The sequence below is a fragment of the Hypanus sabinus genome, chromosome 7, assembly GCF_030144855.1.
Source record: "Hypanus sabinus isolate sHypSab1 chromosome 7, sHypSab1.hap1, whole genome shotgun sequence".
NCBI lineage: Eukaryota > Metazoa > Chordata > Chondrichthyes > Myliobatiformes > Dasyatidae > Hypanus > Hypanus sabinus.
The window spans coordinates 130548180-130572014 of record NC_082712.1 but is presented as its reverse complement, the minus strand read 5'-3'; the positions used below and the strand labels follow the sequence as shown (position 1 = coordinate 130572014).

At 44.6% G+C, this 23835-nt stretch overlaps 1 protein-coding gene across 4 annotated transcripts in view; it reads right to left on the bottom strand.

Annotated features, from left to right (window-relative positions):
* Positions 1–22858, bottom strand: part of LOC132397196 (inner centromere protein-like) — a 76667-nt gene extending 53809 nt beyond the window's left edge. Inside the window, exon 1 of one of the 4 annotated variants that reach the window (XM_059975630.1) lies at positions 22676–22858. The gene's annotated coding sequence lies outside the window, so the exon portion shown is untranslated. Of the gene's footprint in view, positions 1–575; positions 685–22428 lie in introns of those variants that run through there. The other 3 variants (XM_059975627.1, XM_059975626.1, XM_059975629.1) reach the window with 3 other exon arrangements.
* Positions 22859–23835: the final 977 nt, after the last annotated feature.

The following is a 23835-nucleotide window of genomic DNA, read 5'->3' as shown; positions in this document are numbered from 1 at the left end:
CATCCAATACCTGACAGCAATGCAGCCCACCAGAGTGCTCTCCACTGTACATTTTTTTTGTTATATACGCTAAACCTCCTTAAATTTCTAATGAAATATAGCCACTGTCGTGCCTTCTTTGGCGTCTTTCGATTAGTAAGTCAAGGATTCAGTTGCAGAGGGAGGTATAGAGGCCCAGGTTCTGTAGTTTTCCCAATCAGGACTGTAGGAATGAGGGTATTAAATACCAAGCTATAGTCAATATACACCTTTCTGACAGAGGTGTTTGTGTTGTCCAGGTGATCCAAGGATGCATTGAGAGCCACTGAAATCACATTTGTCATAGACCTATAGTGCCAACAGGCAAACTGCAGTGGGTCCAGGTCCTTGCTGAAGCAGAACAGGAGTTGATTCTATACTTGGCCAACCTCTCAAAGCACTCCATCAACTCCATGAGTGACTTAACCACATCCTCATCTTCCAGAGAAGAAAAACAAAAACTACAGACCAGACAGTGTGGAACATTTTGGAAATGATTTACTGGTGGCCACGATTAGGACCAGTTATTGAAGAATAATCCCATTATTACAACTCACCTGCTTTTCTTCCTTTAAATTCAGGCTGCAGACAATGAGCAGAAAAAACTGCACCTGCTTTTTGTACAAGAGACATGCAAATCTCTTTCCTCACATCAGCTGCACCATTTTTGTCAACATCAATGGCTCAGATAATTTTGGATGGTTACAATGGAGGAATTCACTCTATTATGCAAGAAATGACAATAGGGATAAATTTATTCATTCATTTATTTAAACGGTGGTGCAGGGAGGTGGGAGAATGACAAGCCAGAAGGTGAAGTGAGTGGGTGGTGGGGGAAGAGATGAAGAAGTTGAGAGGTGGTAAGTGGTGAAGGCAAAGGGCTGGAGAAGGAGGAATCTGAGAGGAACAGATCATGGGAGAAAGGAAGGGCACCAAAGATAATAGGAAGGTGAGAAGAAGAGGTAGAGACCAAAGTGGGAAAATGAAGAGGGAAACCAATGTCCATGCCATCAGGTTGGAGGCTATGAGATGGAATATGAGGTGTTGCTCCTCCAACCCATTGTGGCAGGAGGCAGCCATGGACCAACATTTCAAATTCAATTGGGGATGGAAATGAAATAGTTGGCCACTGAGAAATTCCACTTATTGCAGATAGAGCTGAGGTGCTTGACAAATCATCCTCAATCTACGTCACATCTCATCGATATAAAGCAGGCCACATCTGGACCACCGGATACAATGGATTGATGCGACAGATTCACGGGAAGAATGTTGCCTCACCTGATGAACTGTCTGGGGCTCTGAATGAAGTAAATGGGCAGATACAACACTTCTGATTTCAACGGATGCTGTCCGACCTGCTGAGTGAATCCAGCTTGTTTGTACGTGTTGATTGGACCACAGCATCTGCAGTGTACTCTGTGTTTACAACACTTCTGCCACTTGCAGGACTGAGTGCCAGGAGGGAAGAATGGACAAGGGAATCAGAGAGGGAGCAACCCATATGGAAAGCAGAGAGAGGGAGAGAGGTGAAGGTGTGTTTGGAGGTAGGGTCCCATTGAAGATTGTAGAAGTTTCAGAGAATGATGTGCATGTTGCAGAGGCTCATGGGATGGTAGGTGAATACAAGACGCTGCCTTTCTGAGGCAATGCTTCCTAAAGTTGTCCTGGATACTAGATTTACGATCTTCTGCAGCTTCTTTCGGTCCTGTGCAGTAGCCCCTCCATACCAGACAGTGATGCAGCCTGTCAGAATGGAAGTTTTTGAGTGTATTTGTTGACATGCCAAATTGCTTCAAACTCCTAATATAATATAACCACTGTCTTGCCTTCTTTATGACTACATCAATATGTTGGGACCAGGTTAGATCCTCAGAGATCTTGACACACAGGAACTTGAAGCTGCTCACTCCCTCCACTTCTGATCCCTCTATGAGGATTCTCTATGTTCCTCTGTCTTACCCTGTCTGAAGTTCACAATCAGCTCTTTCATCTTACTGACGTTGAGTGCCGGGTTGTTGCTGCCGCACCATTCCACTAGTTGGCATCTCTCACTCTTGCATGCCCCCTCGTCACCACCTGAGATTCTACCAACATGAAGGAGAGTGAAATCACAGGGAGCTGTATTGGTCATCTAGACCACATAGATATTAAGGTGGTGGAGATTAATTAGATGTCTTGGAACACAGGAGATACAACCCAAAATTTATGGGAAACAAGGGTGAAGGTAACAGAGCCTTTGATGGACTTTTTGCCTCTTCGTTCATCATGTGCAAGACAGACACACCTTGTTAGAGACTTAACAGTTCTGTTGTGTTGTGCACACACCCTGCCCCACATGGACAACTGCAGAAAGAATTGTCAGTTCTATGCTTCAGAGCATCAACAGCTGACATTACTGAGTGTCATGTTATCCACAAGGTTGAGTATTTGAACACTGCATTCCTTTGGAAATCGCTGTGTGGATCAAGAGTACAGGAGCAACTCTGAGACAAAAAAAAAAACAAAATGTCCCAAGGGCATCTTAGGGGACACACAGACAAAACAGACAAACTCTGCAAGCCAAGCAGCATCTATGGAAAGGAGTAAGAGTCAACGGTTTGGGCCAAAACCTTCCATCAGTACATCTTTTCGTTTCAGCAGTATGCAGCTCTGAATATAAATGAAGAAAAGACAGAGCCAAGTTCTCATTCTCCGTGAGCACTTCAAGGACCGAGATGGAATTCTATCGTCATGCATACGGACAAGTGATTTGTTCATCACAGATGTGATTCAGATGTGATTATTTGATGGATGGGTCCAAGAGGACACAGAAATCTGTGCCAATAATATAGAAAAATGAAAAGATCATGCAGATAACATTTGACCTGAGATTAAGAACCAAATTTAAATGACACCAACAATTACTACAGAGCAATGAGTATAGAATTAGAAGATAGGCAGATGAATGTGTGGCTAAAAAGAGGATTTAATTTTCAGAGGTAGAACTGCAAATAGAAGGCAAAGGAATAACAATTGGAAAAAAATGACTGAGGTCAATGGCAACAAAATTAATGTAAGCAGTATAATGAACACAGTAGATTAGTTAAGAGCACATGGAAAATAAAACTATTACAAAACCATGACATAAAAGGTCAGGAATAAAAGCACAATTATCTCAATGTCATTGGGTAAATTTAAAGCAGAGGTTGACAGGTTGTTGATTGGTAAGGGCCCCAAATTTATGGAGAGAAGGCAGGAGACTGGGGTTGAGAAGAAAAATAAATCAGACATGATTGAATGGTGAACCAAATGATTCAATGAGCCAAATGGCCCAAGTCTGCTTCTATCTAAATGGTATACAAATAAAAGCTTTCATTACAGATAGAGAAGGGAATTAAAAAAAAAAATAAAGATAGGAGGCAATATTTAATCAGAGAATCAATCACAGCTGCAACAAGGGGTGACATGTTAGAGGGATTATCAAATCAGAATAGAATAAAAGGTTAGGGTCTTTTAGCAACACACTATAAATCTAAACAGTCCAAGACAGTTGTAAAAGCAAACTTAATCAGGAGGAGTTTTTCCAGGGTATGTGGGGGCACAAATCTAATATTTCATTCAGAATACATATGTAACAAGCCAAAATAGAGGGTGTCAATTCTGGATTGAATTTTTAGAAATGAAACTAGGTAGTTGCAAATTCTTATTTATGCTGATCATTTAGTAATAGGAAAATAAATATGAGTGGAAGGGTCCAATAAACCCAATTTTCTCAGATGCAAAATGAAATAATTCAAATAGATGCCTGAAGGTTGATCAGTCTTAGAGCCATGAAACATTTAGGAAACAGAATCATGGTGTCCAAGATAGATGTATTCCCACACAGGTGGGTGGATTGGCAAAAAGAAAAACTCAACCTTTTTTAAAAAAAAGTGTAAAGATAGAGCCAGGCAAAAATGCAATGTGGAGCAGAAAGTCAGACAAGTAGAAAATGGAAGAGGAAATATAAAACAAAAACTGGAAATGTAAAGTGGTATGAAAAAAACCCGCTAAGCTGTTTAACAAGTGCAAATGAACTAGTAAGGAAATAGTATGGCCAATTATGACCAATAAAAAATCCTGCATGTAGTGAAGATTATGTGGGCAAGATTCCTGATGGATGTTTTACAATCATCTTCAAAAAATTAATACTACTGCTGCAGTTTAGGCGTGCAACTCAAATATCAGACAAGGTAAACAGTAGAGTGAAGAAGTTTAGCATCTTAGAACTTGGAGTAATAATCAGAGTTTGATGAAAGGCTACAGGTTGAAATATTAACTTTCTCTCACTACTGATGCTGGACAATCTGCAGAGTGTTTCCAACATTTCCTGTTTTGCTTCACATTTGGAGAATCTGGATTATTGTTTTTGAGTCAGATCCAAAGCCACTAAAAGTATTGAGTAAAACTACCATGGCTTGAACTACCAACTCTCAAACCTCTTTAGCAACAGGGGTCCAACTGTAAAACTGCAGGACTGCAAGTGGGAGAAAGAATCCAAATACTGGCTAGGTTAACTTTGGTGGGCAAACATTTTAGCTTAAACTACAGTATTGCACAGCACAAGCACCATTATGCAATTAAACACATTCTATTCAATAAAGATCAATTTCTTCAAATTTTTACTGATACAAGTAGTCTTAAACTGTGTTCAGCTTCAAGCAGTCTATAACAAAATAAATAAATTCTAAGGAAGCAGCACTTTCGAAAAAAAACTTGTCATAGAGTGTTATTGGGATTTGTTCCAAGAGACAGTGTAAACCTTGTAGAAAGTCACTAATTTCTGTTGGTTTTACTAATGGAAGACTGATTAATGATTGAATATTTGAAATGGTAGCAAAGAGAGCCATAGAGCCATGTCCTTCAGTCCAAACTGCACACAGTACTCCAAATACAGTCTCCTCAATCTCCTATATTACAGTACCAGTATTGCCACTTCCAGCAAACTGCATTCCTAGATCCCCCTGGTTCCGCAATTCCCAGTGCCCCATCATTCATTCACTGTACAAATCCCACTCTGGTTCCATTACCCAAAAAAGCAATACCTCAATTTCCACAGAGGCATAGTGGCTAGATAGATGCTATCACAGCTGGCAGCACTCCAAAGTTTAGAGTTCAACTCTGTAAGGAATTTGTACGTTCTCCCCGTGACTTCATGTGCTTCCTCCTTTTTCCTTGCAGTTTCCATGATGCAGGTACAGAGGGGGTGCCAGGGGAAGTTTTTCCACAGAGTGCTGGGTGCGTGGAATGCACTGCCGGTGACGGCGATGACAGGTTAAGAGACTCTTGGATAGACTCTTAGAATAATAGAGCTATGCAGTAGGGGAATTCAAAGCAGTTTCTAGGTTACATGGTCAGCACGACATTGTGGGCCAAAAAGCCTGTAATATGCTGCAGATTTCTATGTTTCCATGTCCAAAATGTACCAATTAGATTGATTGGTTATTGTAAATGACCCTGTGATTAGTATTAAATAGTGAGTTGCTAAGCACTGCCTCTCTAAATAAAAATAAATTTTATCTAAGCTGTGCCAGGTACCAAACCTCAGCCCACATAACAAGCTGATCAAGAATAAATAAAAATTTTCATAACCTTTTACATTGTCTATGAGAATACCTCTTAGTGTTTGATATACTCGTCAAGACATAAAGATTGTTTGATATTATTTCCAATACACAAGGGTAAAGAGAATAAAATAATTGTTAATCAAGATGTGATGCAGCACAAAATAAAACGCAAGATAAAAAACACTAAAAAATTTACACTCTCTACAAAATAACTTTTATACATAGATTGCATGTCCATAAAGTGACACTAGGCACAGGAATGGTGACTGACGGGAAATGATGAAGTAGTGATAGTAGACGGAGTGCAGGGGTGGGTTACTGGGTGGGGGTGTTGATCAGCCTTGCTGCTTGGGGAGTTAACTAAGTCTGGTGGCCCTGATGTGGGTGCACCCCGATGAGAGTGAGAGGAACAGTCTGCAAGCAAGGTGGGTGGAATCCTTCACGTCACTGGCCCTTTTTGCAAAGATGTTCTTGACGGCGGGTGATCTCGTGCAGTTTTGCATATCCATTGTAAAGCCTTCCTGTCAGCCACTGTACAGTTTCGGTAACATTTTAGGATGTTCTCTACCACGCATCTGCAGAATGACACAAGTATAGATGTGCATAGTCCAGTTCTCTTCAGAAAGTAGAGAAGTTGGTGAACTTTTCTGATTGCCTGGTATGTGTTCTGGGACTATGAGAGATTGTGCTAAGATGTGCACTTCCAGGAGTTTTTAAAACTGTTACAATTACCACTGCTGTGCCACCAGTGAAAAGAGGAGTGTGAGAGGAGAGTTCTCCTAAAGTTGATAACCATCTCCTTTGTCTTGGTGACATTGAAGTAGTTATTTGCTGGGCACCAAATTTATCTTTCAACTCAAGATTAGTGGGGGGGGGGGAGAAAAACACAAAAATAAACCTATTGCACATGTTCAATCATATTTGCAAATGCAGCTCAGCATTCAACACTATCATCCCCTAACAACCTCCCTGTAAAACTGGATCCTCGATTTTCTCACTTGCAGACCCCAGTCAGTACAGACTGGCTACACCTCCATCACAAACACCATTAGCACGGGTGCACTGTAAAGTTAGCCTCCTGTTCTACTTGCTTTATACTTTGGGTGACTAAGTGCAACTCCACAGTCACAAAAGTACAGCACAGAAACAGTCCCTTCAGCCCATCTAATCTATGTCAAACAATTTACACTGCCTACTCCCATCAACCTGCACCAGGACCATAGCCTTCCATACCCCTACCATCCATGTACCTATCCAGACTTCTCTCAAACATTGAAATTCTAGTTTGTATGCACCACTTATGCAGCCAACACATTCTATACTCTGACCACCCTCTGACTGCAGTTTCCCCTCATGTTCACCTTAAACTTTTCACCTGTCACCCTTAACCCATGACCTCTGATTGCAGTCCCAGCCAACCTCAGTGGAAAAAGCCTGCTGGTATTTACCCTATCTATACCCTTAATTTTGTATTCCTATATCAAATCTCCTCTCAATCTCCTACCTTCCAAGGAATAAATTCCAAACCTATTCAATCTTTCCTTCTAACGCTAGTCCTCCAGACCCAGCAACACCCTTGTAAATTTTCTCTACACTCTTTCAACCTTATTTACATCTTTTCTGAAGGAAGGTGACCAAAACTGCATACAGTACTCCAGATTGTACAACTTCAACATAACATCCTACCTCCTGTACTCAGTACATTGATTTATGAAGGCCAACGTGCCAAAAGCTTTACGGCCCCATCTACCTGTGAAGCCAAGTTCAATGAATCATGGACATGTATTCCCAGATTCCTTTGTTCTAATGCACTCCACAGCTCCCTACTCTCCACTGCGCAAGACCCACCCTGGTTGGTCGTACCAAAGTGCAACACCTCACACTTCTCTGCATTAAATTCAATCTACAATTTTTCTGCCCATCTTTCCAGCTGGCCCAGATCCCACTGCAAGCCATGATAACCTTCCTCACTGTCCACTACACCGCCAACCTTGGTGCCTTCTGCAAGTCCGCTGATCCAGTTAACCACATTATCAGCCAGTTCGTTGATCGGACCTAGCACCGATCACTGCGGCACTGCAGTCACAGGCTCCCAGTCAGAGAGGTAACTATCTACCACTTCTGGCTTTTCCCACAAAGCTAACGTCTAACCCAATTTACTATCTCATCTTGAACGCCAAGCAACTGAACCTTCCTGACCAACCTCCCATGCGGGACCTTGTAAATACTTTGCTAAAGTCCATGTAAATGATATTTATTGCCTTCCTTCCATCAACTTTCCTGGTAACTTCCCCAAAAAAACTAAAATTGGTCTGACACAACCTACCATGCATGAGCTATGCCGACCATCTTTAGTCAGTCCACGTCTTACCAAAATATTTATATCTGGTCCCACAGAATAACTTCCGATAATTTTACCACTATTGATGACAGACTCAATCTATAACTTTGTTTTTTTTTTTAAAAAGCGGTTCTTAACTAGAACAACATTAGCTATCCTTCAACCTTCTGGTACCTCACTTGTGCCAAGGATGATTTCAATACCTCTGCTAAGGCTTTGGCAATTTGCACACTAGCTTCCCACAGGGTCTGAGGGAACACCTTTCAGGCCCTGGGGATTTATCCAACCTAATTTGCCTCAGGACAGCAAACACTTCTTCTGTCATCTGTATAGGGTCCATGATCTCACTAGTATTTCGCCTCACTTCTATAGACTGTGTCTGCTTCCCAAGTACAGGTGCAAAATTTCATTTAAGATCTCCCCCATCTTTTGGCTTCACACATTGATTACCATTCTGATCTTTCAGAGTTTTGCCTCTTGTAATCCATTTGCTCTGAACACATCTGTAGAATCCCTTAAGATTCTCCTTCACCTTGTCTGCTAGGGCAACTGCACGCCTTATTTTAGCCCTGGTTTCTTACATTTCTTATATTCCATAAGCATCTAATTTGTTCCTACCTGCTATAAACTATCCACAATATCTCCTGAAAACCCAAGGTTCCCTAAACCTGTTATCTTTACCTTTTATTCTGACGAGCTCATACAAGTATTGTACTCAAAGTTTCACATTTGAAGGCCTCCCACTTTCCAAGTACACCATCACTAGCAAACAGCCTGTCCCAAATGCACACTTACCAGATCCTTTCTGATACCATCAAAATTAGCTTTTCTCCAATTTAGAATCTCAACCTGCTGACCAGACCCTTCTTTTTCCACATTTACTTTGAAACTAATGGCGCTGTGATCAGAAGATGTGTAGGAGGACACTTTGCAACTTTCTGTCACCTGCCCTGGCTCATCCCCTAATAGGAGATTGATGCGCCATCAATAACTCTGAGACGTGAGGCGAGATATCGGCTTTTATTGGCTGGAAGAAAGAACAAGCAGCAATTGACCACCACACTGCATCCTGGAGACTGAGGGCAGGGCTCAGGCCCCAATCACCTTTATACCGGGATCTGTGGGAGGAGCCATGGTCAATGGGAGGAGCCACAGCAGCAGTCAGCAGGGGAGGCTTGTCCAGACAGGTATATGTAATTCACCACATTCACCCCCCTCCCCTTTGTTTTAAAAGAGAGTCCCCATGGGGTGAAGTTTCTTACAAGTATATTTACAGGTTAAGTCTATCAGGTGGTCGAATATGTCGCTGCGATCTATGTAGCACCGGCTGTGATTGCACAGGTGTCAGTGGTGATTGCACCGGAGACGGAGGTTGTGCTGGTTCTGGCCTAACTGGAGGTGTCAGCCCATTAGGCGTCAGTGATCCCTCATGCGTGTGCGAGGCGCCTGGTATATGCGCGTACGAGACGCCTGGTATAGGAGTGTCGTGAGGAGTCTGTGTAGGGCTCAGTGTGCACGGTGTCACCTTGGGTACAAGGTTCATAGTTACCGTGGAGTGTTCTGGGTAGTGGTCTGCTGCTCCTGTGGGCGCCAGGTCGCGGACGGAGACCATGTCCTCCCGCCCATCAGGTAAGACCACATAAGCATACTGGGGATTCGCATGTAGAAGGTGAACCCTCTCAATCAGCGGGAAGTACTTATTGCTCCTCACATGTTTCCGGAGCACCACTGGCCCTGGGGATGTCAGCCAAGCCGGTAGGGTGGTCCCAGTGGCAGACTTCCTGGGAAAAGAGAACAGGCGCTCGTGAGGGGCGGCATTGGTGAACGTACATAACAGGGAGCGGACAGAGTGGAGTGCCTCAGGGAGGTCCTCCTGCCATCGAGAGACTGGCAACCCTTTTGACTTAAGGGCTAAAAGTGTGGCCTTCCACACTGTGGCATTCTCCCTCTCCACCTGTCCATTTCCCCAGGGATTATAGCTCATGGTCCTACTAGTAGCAATGCCCCGAGCCAGCAGGTACTGGCGCAGCTCGTCACTCATAAAGGAGGACCCTCTATCACTGTGGACATAGCAGGGATATCTGAACAGAGTGAAGAGCTGGCGCAGGGCTTTTATGACGGACGTGGCAGTGGTGTCGGGGCAGGGGATGGCAAAGGGGAACCACGAGTACTCATTGATAATGTTGAGAAAGTACACATTGCAGTCGGTGGAGGGAAGGGGACCCTTAAAGTCAACACACAGTCGCTCAAAGGGGCGGGTGGCCTTGATAAGTTGCGCCTTTTCAGGACGGTAGAAATGCGGTTTGCACTCAGCACAGACTTGGCAGTCCCTGGTCATCATCCTGATGTCCTCAAGGGAGTACGGCAGGTTCCGGGCTTTCACGAAATGGTAAAATCGGGTGACCCCCGAGTGGCAAAGATGTGCATGAAGGGCGTATAGCTGGCTGTGCACTAGCACGTGCTCCCTGGGATAGGGCATCTGGGGGCTCATTGAGTCTTCCAGGCCGGTACAGGATATCATAGTTGTAGGTGGAGAGTTCTATTCTCCACCGCAAAATTTTATCATTTCTGATTTTGCCCCGCTGTTAGTTGCTGAACATGAACGCAACTGAGCGCTGGTCGGTCAGCAAGGTGAACTTTTTGCCGGCGAGGTAGTGCCTCCAGTGCCTAATAGCTTCCACTATGGCTTGGTCTTCTTTCTCCACCGCAGAGTGCCGAATTTCAGGGCCTTGAAGGGTATGAGAAAAGAATGCTACTGGCCTGCCTGCCTGATTGAGGGTAGCAACCAGCGCGAAATCGGAGGCATCACTCTCTACTTGGAAGGGAATGGTCTCATCCACCGCACGCATTGTAGCTTTGGCAATGTCCCCTTTAATGCAGCTGAAGGCCGCGCGGGCATCGGCAGAGAGGGGAAAAGTGGTAGACCTGACCAGGGGGTGGGCCTTGTCTGCGTAATGGGGGACCCATTGGGCGTAATAGGAAAAAAAACCCAGGCACCGTCTGAGGGCTTTGAGAGTGGTGGGAAGAGGGAGTTCTAACAGGGGGCGCATACGGTCGGGATCAGGGCCAATGACCCCGTTCTCCACAACATACCCAAGGATAGCGAGTCAGGTGGTTCTGACCACACGCTTGTCCCTGTTATAAGTAAGGTTCAGGGCTTTGGCCACTTGGAAAAATCGTTGGAGGTTGGCGTTGTGATCCGGCCAGTTGTGACCACAGATGGTGATGTTATCCAGATAGGGAAATGTGGTCTTCAGTTGGCACTGGTCCACCATCCGGTCCATTTCCCTCTGGAAGACAGAGACACTATTTGTGACACCAAATGGGACGCGCAGAAAGTGATAGAGCCTGCTGCCCACCTCGAAGGCAGTGTAGGGGCGGTCCTCTGGGCAGATGGGGAGCTGGTGATAAGCGGATTTCAGATCTATTGTCGAGTACACCTTGTACTGAGCTATCTGGTTGACCATATCTGCGATGCGGGGTAGGGGGTATGCGTCAAGCTGCGTGAACCTATTGATGGTCTGGCTATAGTCCACGACCATCCTATTTTTCTGCCCGGTCTGAACAACAACCCTCCAAGGGCTTGTGCTTGGCTCGGTGATCCCCTTCCCGAGCAGCCGCTGCACCTCTGACTGAATGAAGGCCCTGTCCCCCGCGCTGTACCTCCTGCTTTTAGTTGCCACAGGTTTACAGTCAGGGGGTCGTTGGCAAACAGCAGTGGGGGAGGGATCTTGAGGGTGGAGAGGCTGCAAGTGGTGTCAGTAGTGCAGCTGTCGGCATAGTGCTGGGTGGGATGTGTGGTTCGGTGTGTGTGTGTGGTCAGTAGGGGGGTATATGACAAAGTCCCACAAAACTAAGAATTCCTGACAGTGAGTGGTGGGAGGGGCCCATCATATGCCATAGTCACATTTTCGAGGTGGCTCTGGAAGTCCAGCCCCAGTAGCACAGGCGCTCAGAGTTGAGGCATGACCAGTAGCACAAAGTCCTGATATTCTGTGCCCTGCACCATCAATGTCGCTACACAACCCACCCAGATGTCTGTGGAATGCGACCCAGAAGCCATGGTGACCCTCTGGCTTACCGGCCGTGTCACGAGTCCGCAGCGTTGCACCGTGTCCAGGTCAATAAAACTCTCAGTGCTGCCCATGTCAAACAGGCAGCTAGTCCTGTGCCCCTCCACCAGGATGTCCTTCATTGACCTTGCAAGCTGGTGTGGGGCGCTTTGGTCAAGGGTTACAGAGGCCAGAGTTGAACCGCCGTCTTGGTGCCCGGTAAGCATCAGTGGGTCAGGGGCAGGGCAAGTTGGCGCCGACAAAGATGGCTGCCTCCATCTGGGCAGGCAAGATGGCGGCCCCCATGCCTCACACGCAGCACTGCCCGACCCCACTCGTGGTTCAGACTTACAGACCTTGACGAAATGGCCCTTCTTCCCGCAGCTGGAGCAAGTCGCTTCTTGGGCCGGGCAGCGTTTTCAGGGGTGCTTTTCGAGTCCGCAGAAGTAACACTGCGCAGACTTGCGACTGGCAGCAGCTGTGGTCTGTTGCAGGGAGTTCGTGGACTTGCGACTGGCAGCAGCCGAGGTCAATTCGCTTGCAGGTGGCGGGGTCTGAGGTGTCCACGGGACCGGCGGGGGATCGCACGGCTGGACAGCCTCAGTGTTGTGCAGAGCAACCCCCAGCGTGTCGGCCGTCTCGATCGCCAAGCGTAAAGTAAGATCAGCATTTTCCAGTAGCCGCTGGTGCACGTACACTGACCTGATCCCCGTAACGAAGGCGTCTCGTACTAGCAGCTCTGCATGTTGTTCCGCCGTGAAAGCTTTGCAGTCGCAAGTTCGCACGAGTGTCTGTAGGGCTCGGAGAAACGCAGCGCTCGACTCGCCGGGCTGCTGTCGCCGCGTCGCTAAGCGATGTTTTGCGTAGACAGTGTTCACTGGCCGCAGGTACTGTCTTTTGAGGGCGTCCAGTGCCCCTTCGTAGGTCGGCAGGTCCCTGATAAGTGAGTAAACTTTCAGGGTGACGCTCGAGAGGAGAATTCTGTGCATAATAGTGGGCTCAGTCGCACTAACCTCCTCCAAGTATGATTGGAAGCATGCAAGCCAGTTCAAAGGCAAGAGCTGCTTCTGAGTTTTGGGGATCCAAATCTAATTTTTCCGGACATAAAATACTTCCAATGCTTTAAAACTTCCAGCCAATAAAATTGATGCACCATCAATAACTCTGAGACTTGAGGCGAGATATCGGCTTTTATTGGCTGGAAGAAAGAACAAGCAGCAATTGACCATCACACTGCATCCTGAAGACTGAGACTGGGGCTCAGGCCCCAATCGCCTTTATACCGGGGTCTGTGGGAGGAGCCACAGGAGCAGTCAGCGGGGGGGGGGGGGGGGGGGGGCGTGTCCAGACAGGTATATGTAGTTCACCACAGAGATCAAGTATCACACACTCTCATTGGGTCTTCCATATACTGAAGGAAACTTTCCTAACCCACATTTGACAAACAATCCAATTAGTCCTTTTACAGTATGGGATTCCTAGTCAATGTGAAAAGTTAAAATTCACCTACTATAACAACCTTGTGTTTCTTGCAACAGCCTGCAATCTCTACAGATTTGTTCCTCAAAATCACTCGCACTGTTGAGTGGCCTATAATATAGCCCTGTTAACATGTTCATACCCTTCTTATTTCTCAGGTCCACCCATAACACCCCACTAGACGAGTTCTCCAGCCTGTTCTGGCTAAGCACCACTGTGCTATTTCCCATGACTAGTAACACCACTTACCCTCTTTATTCCTCCTGCTCTGTCACATCTAAAAATGGTACCCCAGAATATTGAGCTACCAGTCCTGCCCCTCCTGCAACCAAGTCTCACTAATGGCTATAGTATCAAAATTCCAGGTGTTGATCATGGCCTGAGCTCATCTGCCTTTCCTACGAAAGTTCTTGTATTGAAATATATGCTGCTCAGGACACTAGACACACCATGCTCAACATTTAGATTCCTGACTTTGAGGTATTAACTTCTGTCTCTACAACCTCTCCACTCACTGTTCTGGCACTTTGGTTCCTATCACCCTGCAACCTTGGTTTAAACCCCACTGTGCAGCACTAGCAAACATTCCCAGTAGGAATTCCAGATCCAAACCATCTCTTCCAATGCCGTATTTGTTTTGCTGATGACACCACTGTTAACTGACTCAAACTTGGTGATGAATCTGCATAGAGCAGGGAATGAAAATCTAGTTGAATGGTGCCACAACAACCTTTCACTCAGTGTCAGCAAAATCAGAGGGCTGATCATCATGTTCAGGAAGAAAAGAAAACTAGAGGTCCTTGAGCCAGTCATTAAGAGACTGGAGATGGGAGGAAGTAGTAAATTTTAAATTCCTTGGCATCATGATATCAGATCTGTTCTGACCCCAGCACAACGGTGCCTCTACTTTCTTAGAAGTTTGCAGAGTGGAGAGAATCCTATTGGTTTCATCACAGCTGAATATGGACACAATCAACAAAAAGTGGTAGATACAGTCCAAAACACCACAGGGAAAACCCTCCCACCATTGGGTGCTTACTTGGAGCACAACCACAAGAAACATCATCCAGAAAACAGCCACCCCCCCTCCAAAATAAAAAACAACCATCCAAGGACATGCTCTCTTCCTGCTTCTACCATCAGGCAGAAAGCACAGAAGCCTTCGACCCTACACCACCAGACTCCTGAACCAGCATGAATAACTTTACTCACCTGAACCGATTTCACAACCTACAGACTCACTTTTGACTTAACCAATTTGTGTTCTTAATCTCCACATTGGCTGCATTTATTTACTTTGTGATGTATAATTTTTTCATAATTCTATAGCATTTATTTTACTGTAAATGAATCTCAAGGGCAGTAAATGGCGACACGTGCCCTTTGACAAGAAACTTACTTTGACTCAAGCAAGAGAGTCCAACTCCATATGCTTGGCCTTCACAGAGTCCTCCATTCAGCAATATTTTGTTCAACTGCACAAGCCACAAAACACTGGCTAAAAGACCATATAGGAGGGTGGGTGGGTATCCTTTGACTCACCTGACATTCTAAAGCCTTTTCGCCACTTACCAAAATGAGCGCAACTAACAGTGCAAGCTTATGGAACAAAAGCCGTCCAATTGATTTGCCATGCAGCAAAGACAATTTATTCGCTCCACCTACCACAATTACACCACAGCTCTGGGATGCACATTACAACAGCACTTCTCAATCCACATCTGCCACTGAACAAAATGAAGGCAGCAGGTACATAGGAACATCACTCTATGCAGGTGCCCCGCATAAAGTTGACCATGAAATACCATTCTGCTTCATCACTAGGTCTAAATCGGGAACTCCCTTCCAAATTGCGTTACGGAAGCATTGCGAGGAAAACCACAGCACTGATGTTTTTGAGCACCACCACCTCCTTCTCTGAGCAATACAAATATGAATTGATGAGAAATCCTTGTCCTGCTAGTCACAGTCACATTACAAACCCATCTTCTGATGCAAATTAACTACTGAATCCCTAACCATCCAACCAGTGCACTCTCCATCTACTTTATTAATAGGAAGTGTCAGTAAGACTATGTAGGTTGGTGAAAGAGCCGAGAATCACAGTATGTATGACCCTACGGGGTAATGAACTTAGACATCAGTCACATAGCAGCATTGGTAACAACAACATAATTGAAAATAAATTATTCATGATTTTTACAAGAACAGAGTTAGAAAAAATGTCTATTAGTGAAGTGATCAAAGTGATCATGCTGTTGCTAAGCTGTAGTCTTAGGGATTATGCCAGCTGGTTCAAGCAGTGAATGTTTGATGGGAACCAACTGTTCTTGAACCTGGTGGTGCGGGGCTTCACGCTTCTGTACCTCCTGCCTGATGACAATTGCAAAAACGTAGCATTTTTTCTCTAACTCAGCATGACCTTAAGCTTATATGCTCACTGATCTATTGTTTGCTGACGGGAAAAGCCAATATTAAATAACACAATTGTTATTTGAGATCATAGACAATTTGACAAAGAATCTTTAACTTAAAAGTCCCTTTATCTGAATAGCCAAGTGTTAATATTTCTGTGCAGCATCGTTTCAAATATTTTATAACATTATGATGCAAGTTATGACCAGGTCAATTAAGATATGAAGAAAACAGTTTCTCCAAAGCCTTTCTGTTAATAGGAAGAGGTGAGACACAGGGAAACAAAGCATTCAGTAAAAGCCAGGAAGCAAAGCAGGGGAAAAGACGGTGATTGCTTAAATTTGAAGCTATTTAGGTCTTAGAAATCAGTACGCCTCAATGGGTATAGGACTGAAGAGGGAAAAAAATTATGCAATGGACAGAGTTTGTTGTGGAACACTGGACTGAAAGTAAATTAAAAAAAAAACTGAAGGTAAGCCAAATATTGTTCAGCGCCTTAATAGCTGTTCTGGAAGAAGGTGAAGAAAAGGGCATTATGACAGAACTTGAAATTCAGGTTAAAATGAAAATTAAAAGACCAATTAACTTGATTATTGAAAAGTTGGCTTGATTCATGATGAAGAATGGCGTGGGACACAAGTCTGTCCGTTCAGGAGCCACAGTTGGATCTTCGTCTGGCATCTCATCCACGGCTGTTTCAACAATGACTGGCATTGTCTGGAGCTCTTGAAGCATGCAAGCCTCCACACAACTTCAAGGTTGATCCACAGCTGTCCAACGGCTCCCAACAATGAGGGGAATAGCACCCTCATAGATCTGTAGCAGAGCAGCTTCAGCAAAATTCTACGTGTATCCAAGATATGCCCAACATTCCAGTTTGTAAACTCAAAAGTGCTCCTCCAACTTGCCGACTCAATCTCGAACAACTTTCTACAACTTTGATAGCCTTGACTCCTATGACAAACACACTGAACGACACCAATACCTGCACACCAACACCACCCTCCCTCCGGAGATATAATTGATGACCCCACCTCGCTCCTCCCAGGCTTCACAACAGCTACCAGTAAAAAACTGAAAAGCTGTAAATAGACTCAAAAGTCAACATGCCGAAACAGAGCAAACACGACACTAATGGGGCACCTGACAAACCCCAGCTTGCTCCTGTGGCGTCCCAACCCAGGACGTCCTTCACCTGGTATAAACACACCCTCTTACCGAGATCTGAGATAGCTTTGCCATGGCCCTTCGATGTGGCCACGAATTAGAGGAGCAGCCTGACAAAAACCAATTAAAAAGTTGTTTTGTTTTATCACAACACAAGCTCAGCTGATCCGTGCAAGTCCCAAGCAGATCAAATCCCATCAGTCCCACTGCTTCTTATTTTCTTATTTCATTGCAGCAATGATACTTCATTCCTCTCCACTCTCCCCCCCCCCCCCATGCACATCAACCACCTCATTCTGTTGCCACTTATCCACAAAACAAATAGTTTACAATCCCAATCAGGGCTTTAAGTGGCAGAAAAGCATGACAACCAGGTGAAACACATGCAGGTGAAACACATGCAGTCATGAAAAGTGCATAAACTCTACATAACACCAATGAGGGGTTTGTGAAACCTATCAAATAGTGAAAGGCCTTGACTGAGTGGATGTGGAGAGGATATCCCCTCTGCTGGGAGAATTCAAGACCAAAAGGGACAGCCTCAGATTAGAGGGGTGTCCTTTCAGAACAGATGAAGAGAAATCTCTTTAGCCAGGGAGTGGCAAATCTGTGGAATTTATTGCTACAGGCAGCTGTTTAGGCAAAGTCTTTATGTGTATTTAAGGCAGAGGTTGACAGGTTCTTGACTGGTCAGAGCATGAAGGGATACAGGAGAAGGCAACAAATTGGGGCTGGGTCAGTCATAATCCAATCGGATCAACCAGAGTAGATTCAATGGGCCAAATGGCCTAATTATGCTCCTATATCTTATAGTTATGGTCAAAGCAAGGGTACCTGGAGATGCAAGTGCCCATTTTTACTTGCTTAGTCACCTTGCTCTACTGAGAAAGAACTCTTAATGATCAACTATTAGGATTTTAAACTTTCCCTTGGATGTCATTCAAGCAGATTGACAGGTGTCAATGCAAATACTGAAGCAGCTCCTGCTGACCTAGATGTGGAAGTTAGCTACTCATCTACAAATCATTTCACAAAAAAAAAGCACATATGCTAGTGAATTTAAGAGAACCATGGGAAGCACAACCAACAGAACAGATTACAACCAAGCAAGGTGAAAGGAGAAAATAAATCCATCACGAAGAGTGGAAGCTCCAGGGAATCCAAGCTTGGATGTATCATTCCCAGCCAACATTGCACAATAGTAGAATGCCAATATCAAGATATTTGGCTTATTCCATACAAAAAATGCACAAAAATACACAATTCATTACTAAAATAACATCAAGTTAAAAATTATGCCAAATACAGCTGATTATGAAGCTCATTTATTTAAAACTTAATCACATATTTCACAGCTTTAGATTAATAGTAATGCTACATACATTTCACTGCATCAGGGATCTCTGAGCGCTTATTTACAAAAGCTGTAGAAGAAACATCAGGGATGGAAATGTTAGAGAACTTTTAATTACAGTTGAATGGAATCTGTACTTGTAAAGAAATTTATGACAAATCCAGAAAGGTTGCAGACTGTATTAAAAATAACGAATTCATATTACGTTGAGGCAAGATATACTGGAAGCTAATTGTATCACCCTATCCTTCTCAACAAGGAATATTATCCAAATAAGACATACCACTTAAAGCACCATAAAATGTAATATGCAGCTTTGTAAATAGCCTTGCTTCAGCAATTACAAGTCCCAGGATCAGGAGCCACCCGAGAAACAATCACAAACTGGGTCATTCCTCTGCACTAATGAGTTCAATAACATCAGCAGTGCTATCTATCAGAGACCTTAAAGTACCTATCCCCACGTGGACACGAGATAATACAGGTGCTTATTTCAAACACTGGTAAAATAATAAACACAGGAGATTCTGCAGATGCTGGAAATCCAGAACAACACGTACAACACACTGGAGGAACTCAGGTCAGGCAGCATCTATGGAAATGATTAACAGTTGACATTTCGGACAGAGACACTTCTTCAGTGTTGGAAAGGAAGGGAGAAAGATGGTAAAACAAAAATATTGGGGGGCGGAGTAGAAGAGGGAAAGGACTAGCCAGAAAGTCATATGTAAGGTTAGGCAGGCAAGCTCGGGGGCTGGAAAAGGAATCTGCTAGCAGAGGGGAGTGGACCGTGGGAGGAAGAAAAGGAACGGGGAGGTAACAGGCAGGTGAGAGCAGGCAAGATGCCAGAATGCAGAACACAGACAGAAGGAGGAGGGGAAAAAAATTACCAGAAGGAGAACTCGATGTTCATTTCATCAGGTTGGAGGCTACTTAGATGGAATAAGAGGTGCTGCTCCTCCACTTTAACGGTGTCCTCATCATGGCAAAAGAGGCAGCCATGTCAGATTAGGTACGGGGACAGGAATTGGGTGGTTGGCCGGCAGGAAATTCTGCTTTTGGCAGATAGAACAGAGATGCTCAAAGCTGTTCCCCAAATTACATTAGGTTCACCAATGTCAAGGAGGCCACATCAGGAGCACCAGATATAATAGACAACCCCAACAGTGAAATATCCCCTCACCTGCAAGTTGTGTTGGGGGCCTTTGGAGTCCTGAAGAGGAAGAGAAGAGGTGAACGAGCAGGTGTAACATTTCTGCCACTTGCAAGGAGATTAGTGGGGAGGGACGGATGGACAAGATAATCCTGGAGAGAGCATCTTTGCAGAAAGTGGGAGGGGGGTAAAAGATGCTTGGCTGTAGGATCCAGCTGAAGACGGCAAAAGTTGCAGGTGTGAGGCTCATGGGGTAGTAGGCAAGGACAAGGGAGAACTCTATCCTTAAGGCAGTGGGAAGATGGGATGGGAATATATCTGGGAAATGAAGGAGATGCATGTGAGAGCAGCATCAATGCTCTCAAGACAGGGAAACCCTGTCTTTGAAGGAAGACATCTCTGATGTTCTGGAAAGCCTCATCCTGGGAACAGATACAGGAGAGATAAAGGAACTGAGAAAAGGGAATGGCATTTTCACAGGAGACAGGGTGGGAAGACAGTCGTGGGAAATCGCTGGATTTATAAAAGATATCAGTGGGCAGTTTGTCTCCAGTGATGGAGACAGATTGAGAAAGGAGAGAGGGGTATAAGAAATGGACTAAATGAATTAAAGTGCATGGTGGAACCTGGAGGCAAAGACAATGAAATTGACAAGCTCAGCATAGCTGCATGAAGTAGCACCAATGCAGTCAGCAACGTAGCACAGTAGAAGTCAGGGTGCTTTACCAGAGAAAGATTGGAACATGGACTGTTCTACGTAGCAAATGAAAATGCAGGCACAGATGGGGCCCATGGCTAACCCTCGAATTTGGAGAAAGTGGGAGGTGCTGAAGGAGATACGAAGGCAAAAACTAGTTCTGCCAGACAACAGAGGGTGGCTGTGGAGGGGAACTGGTTGAGTCTTTTGTTGACAATGCAGCGGACTTTAAGGTCTTCTTGACGGAGGTTAGAAGTGTAGAAGGACAGACAACCATAGTGAAAATGAGGCAATCGAGGCCAGGGAATTGAAAGTTGTTGAAGAGTTAGAGAGCATGTGAAATATCACAGGTGTAGGTGGAAGGGACTGAACCAACGGGCTAAGAATGGAGTCAAGGCATGCGAATACAAGTTCAGTGGGGCAGGAGCAGGCAGCGACAATGGGTCTAACCCAGGCATGGTCAAACTACGGCCCGCGGGCCATATGCTTTTTAATCCGGCCGGCAGAACTTGATGAAATTATATTAATAAACCTTGTTAACGTTTTTCCCCGCAATTCTGGCGTTTTCCCAATAGATGACGCACTCTATATACATTGACCTTTGTTGAGGTGCAGCGTATTACTCCACATTTGCGCTTTACTCTTTGTTCGGCTCAACCTATTTGTGTGAACAGGCGTTCAGCGTCATGAACATCAACAAAGCCAGCCACAGATCCAAGTTAACTGACCAACACCTCAGATCCATCCTGAGAATCGCCACAACGAAACTAAATCCAGACTTTGATGCGCTGGCTAAAAAGGGAGACCAACAACACTGTTCCCACTGAAATTAAAAATAAGTTTCTTCATTGTGTTATGTAAAAAATGCATTTGAAAATATTTTTTTCAATAAGCCTTACATGTTACATGTCATTTCTGTTAAGTGATGGATATGAGTAGTGCGCAGGTGCACGTACGTTCTCAAAATAAAAAATGCACTCCAGATCAAATAACACGCTCCGCATACTGGCGCGCTGTCACTGTTCTGTCTTTGTGCTGGTCGTTGTTGAGTTTTGGCACAGGGGACAATTGAATAAGAAGGAGCAGGACAAGTAGACCTGCATCTCCTACCGTTTTTGAAATAAAGACAGTCAGGAGGAGAGTGATGATGATAATATCTTGAAGGATAACAGAATTTTTAGTGCTTTAAAATAATAACTGTTACTATTAAAAAAAGCTGTATTTTATTCATTTAATTTTCAGTGTTTTAAAAGTCATTTCAATAAATAGCTAAATAGCATGGGACTTCAAAGACAAATATTTTGTTGTAATGCATTTGTTCATTTTCAATTGAAATTAAAGCACATGTTTTCTACATATCCCATGATATTTTATTTTCTCTTATGAGGTGTATTACAAAAACACTCCGTCCATCTGCTCCTGGTCCGGCCCCCCTGTCAAATTTTAGAACACTTTGTGGCCCACAAGTCAAAAAGTTTGCCCACCCCTGGTCTAACCGGACAGTCAGTTTTGAGAGTCCTAGGTAGGGGGTAGAAACGAGCAGTGCAGGGTGAGGAAAGTATGAGTTTGCGAGCAGCAGATGCTTGTTTCCACCCCCCCACCCCCACCCCCACCCCCAGAGTTGATGAGGTTACTGATAAAGTGGATACTTTGGAATGTAGTTATTAAATAATATCAGAAGAATATTATCAGAAATGAGTGAATATATTCGTCAGAAGAGGTTAAAGAAACATGTTGCTATATTGGAGATCCAAAATCTTAAACAAAATGCTAGAAATACTCAACTAGTCCAGCAACAGGCAAGGAGAAAGAAACAAGGTTTAAAGGGTCACATTAAAATGACTCTGGTGTAGCAGTGAGTATAACACTATCATAGCTTCGGGTGTCAGAGTTCAGATTTCAATTCTAATGTAATTTGTGAGGAGTCTGTACATTCCTGTGTGGGTTTCCTCCCACTAGTCAGTAGGTTATACATTGTCCCATGATTAAACTAGGGTTAAATCGGGGGTTGCGGATATCGAAGAGTTGGACTTAATCTGAATAAACTCAATGGGGATAAAGAATAGGAAGAGGTAATATGTAAATAAACGACATGGACCCTAGTATCTAACAATTTCCTTCCTCAACACCCACATTCTCCCCCCCCCCCCCCCCCCCCACATACCTGCGTTAGACTTTAACATTCGACCCTTCCTTCTCTTACGGGCAATCACGAAGCCCACTGCGGGCAGCGCCTCTGCCGCCTCGACGCCCTGTATTTAAGAATTTGAACTAACACCACTGACCCCACCGTGTATTTAGCTTTCCGAGGGGGGCGGCGGGCTGTCCCGGGTCTCTGAGGCTCAATCCACCCAACAGTTGCGGTTCCACGGCGAGCCCAGCCCACGTTGGGGCATCATCGAGCTACTCACCGGAGACTCGGGGGCCGACCGAAGACAATGAATATGCCGAAGAACACCCACGAGACACAATACCGACTCCCGCTCAACTAGCGAGGTCAGCGGCCGTTACGGAACCCGCCAACGATAGAGCAGCAGCCCTCGGAAACTGGTTGTGTCACGAGGTGCCACACCTAAATCTGGAACACCAACCGTTCTCCCGATTAAAGGTGCATGTGAGTGAAATTCTAGAGAAGTGGTTTTTTTTAAAAAAAAGCATTTAACATGGGTGTGATTTTGGTGCAAGTAGGAGGTCAGTTAAAGAAATGTATCTTGCTGGTCTGTCCTTGATTATGGTCAGTCAGCGTCGCCAGCGGTCTTAAAGCCCCTCGGTAAAGTTCAAGCTCAAGCATTAAGATTAAGTGTGGTACTCTTCAGTCATCCCCAGTTTCAGCATTACTGCTAGAAATGGATGAAGTACCTTTATGCTTATGCAAGTTACCATTAGCAGTGGATTACTGGTTTCATGTATGAGGACATAAAGTTGGTTATCCAATATTGCCAATGTTAGTAGAGTGTTGGGTACACTGCGTTCGTAAGGTCTTCCGTTCTGGCTGAATGGGAAATGAATGGGCACAAAATCTTGCGTTGTTTAATAGGACTGTAGACTATAAGATATAGGAGCAGAAATAGGCCATTTGGCCCATCGAGTCTTCTCCACCATTTCATTATGGCTGATCAGATTTTCCTCTTATCTCCAATCTTCTGCCTTCTTCCAGTATCCCTTCATTCCCTGACTACCAATAATCTGTCAACCTGTGCTTTAAATGTACATACGTTCTTTGCCACAGCTGCTTGTGGTATAAAGAATTCCACAGATTCACCATTCTCTGACTAAACAAATTCCTTCTCATCTCTGTTCTAAAAGAATGACCCTCGATTCTGAAGCGGTGTCCTCTGGTCTTATCAAGGCCTTTCCCTACTTGATAGGTTTCAATAAAGTCACCCCTCATTCTTCTGAATTCTAGTGAATACAGGCCCAAAGCTATCAAACACTCTTCATATGACAAGCCATTCAATCATGGAATCATTTTTGTGAATATAGTCTGAACCCTCTCCCAGACATCCCACCTCTCCTGGAAGTTCTGGGAGTCTCTCACACATTGTTAGCGGCTCCCTGGCACCCACAAATT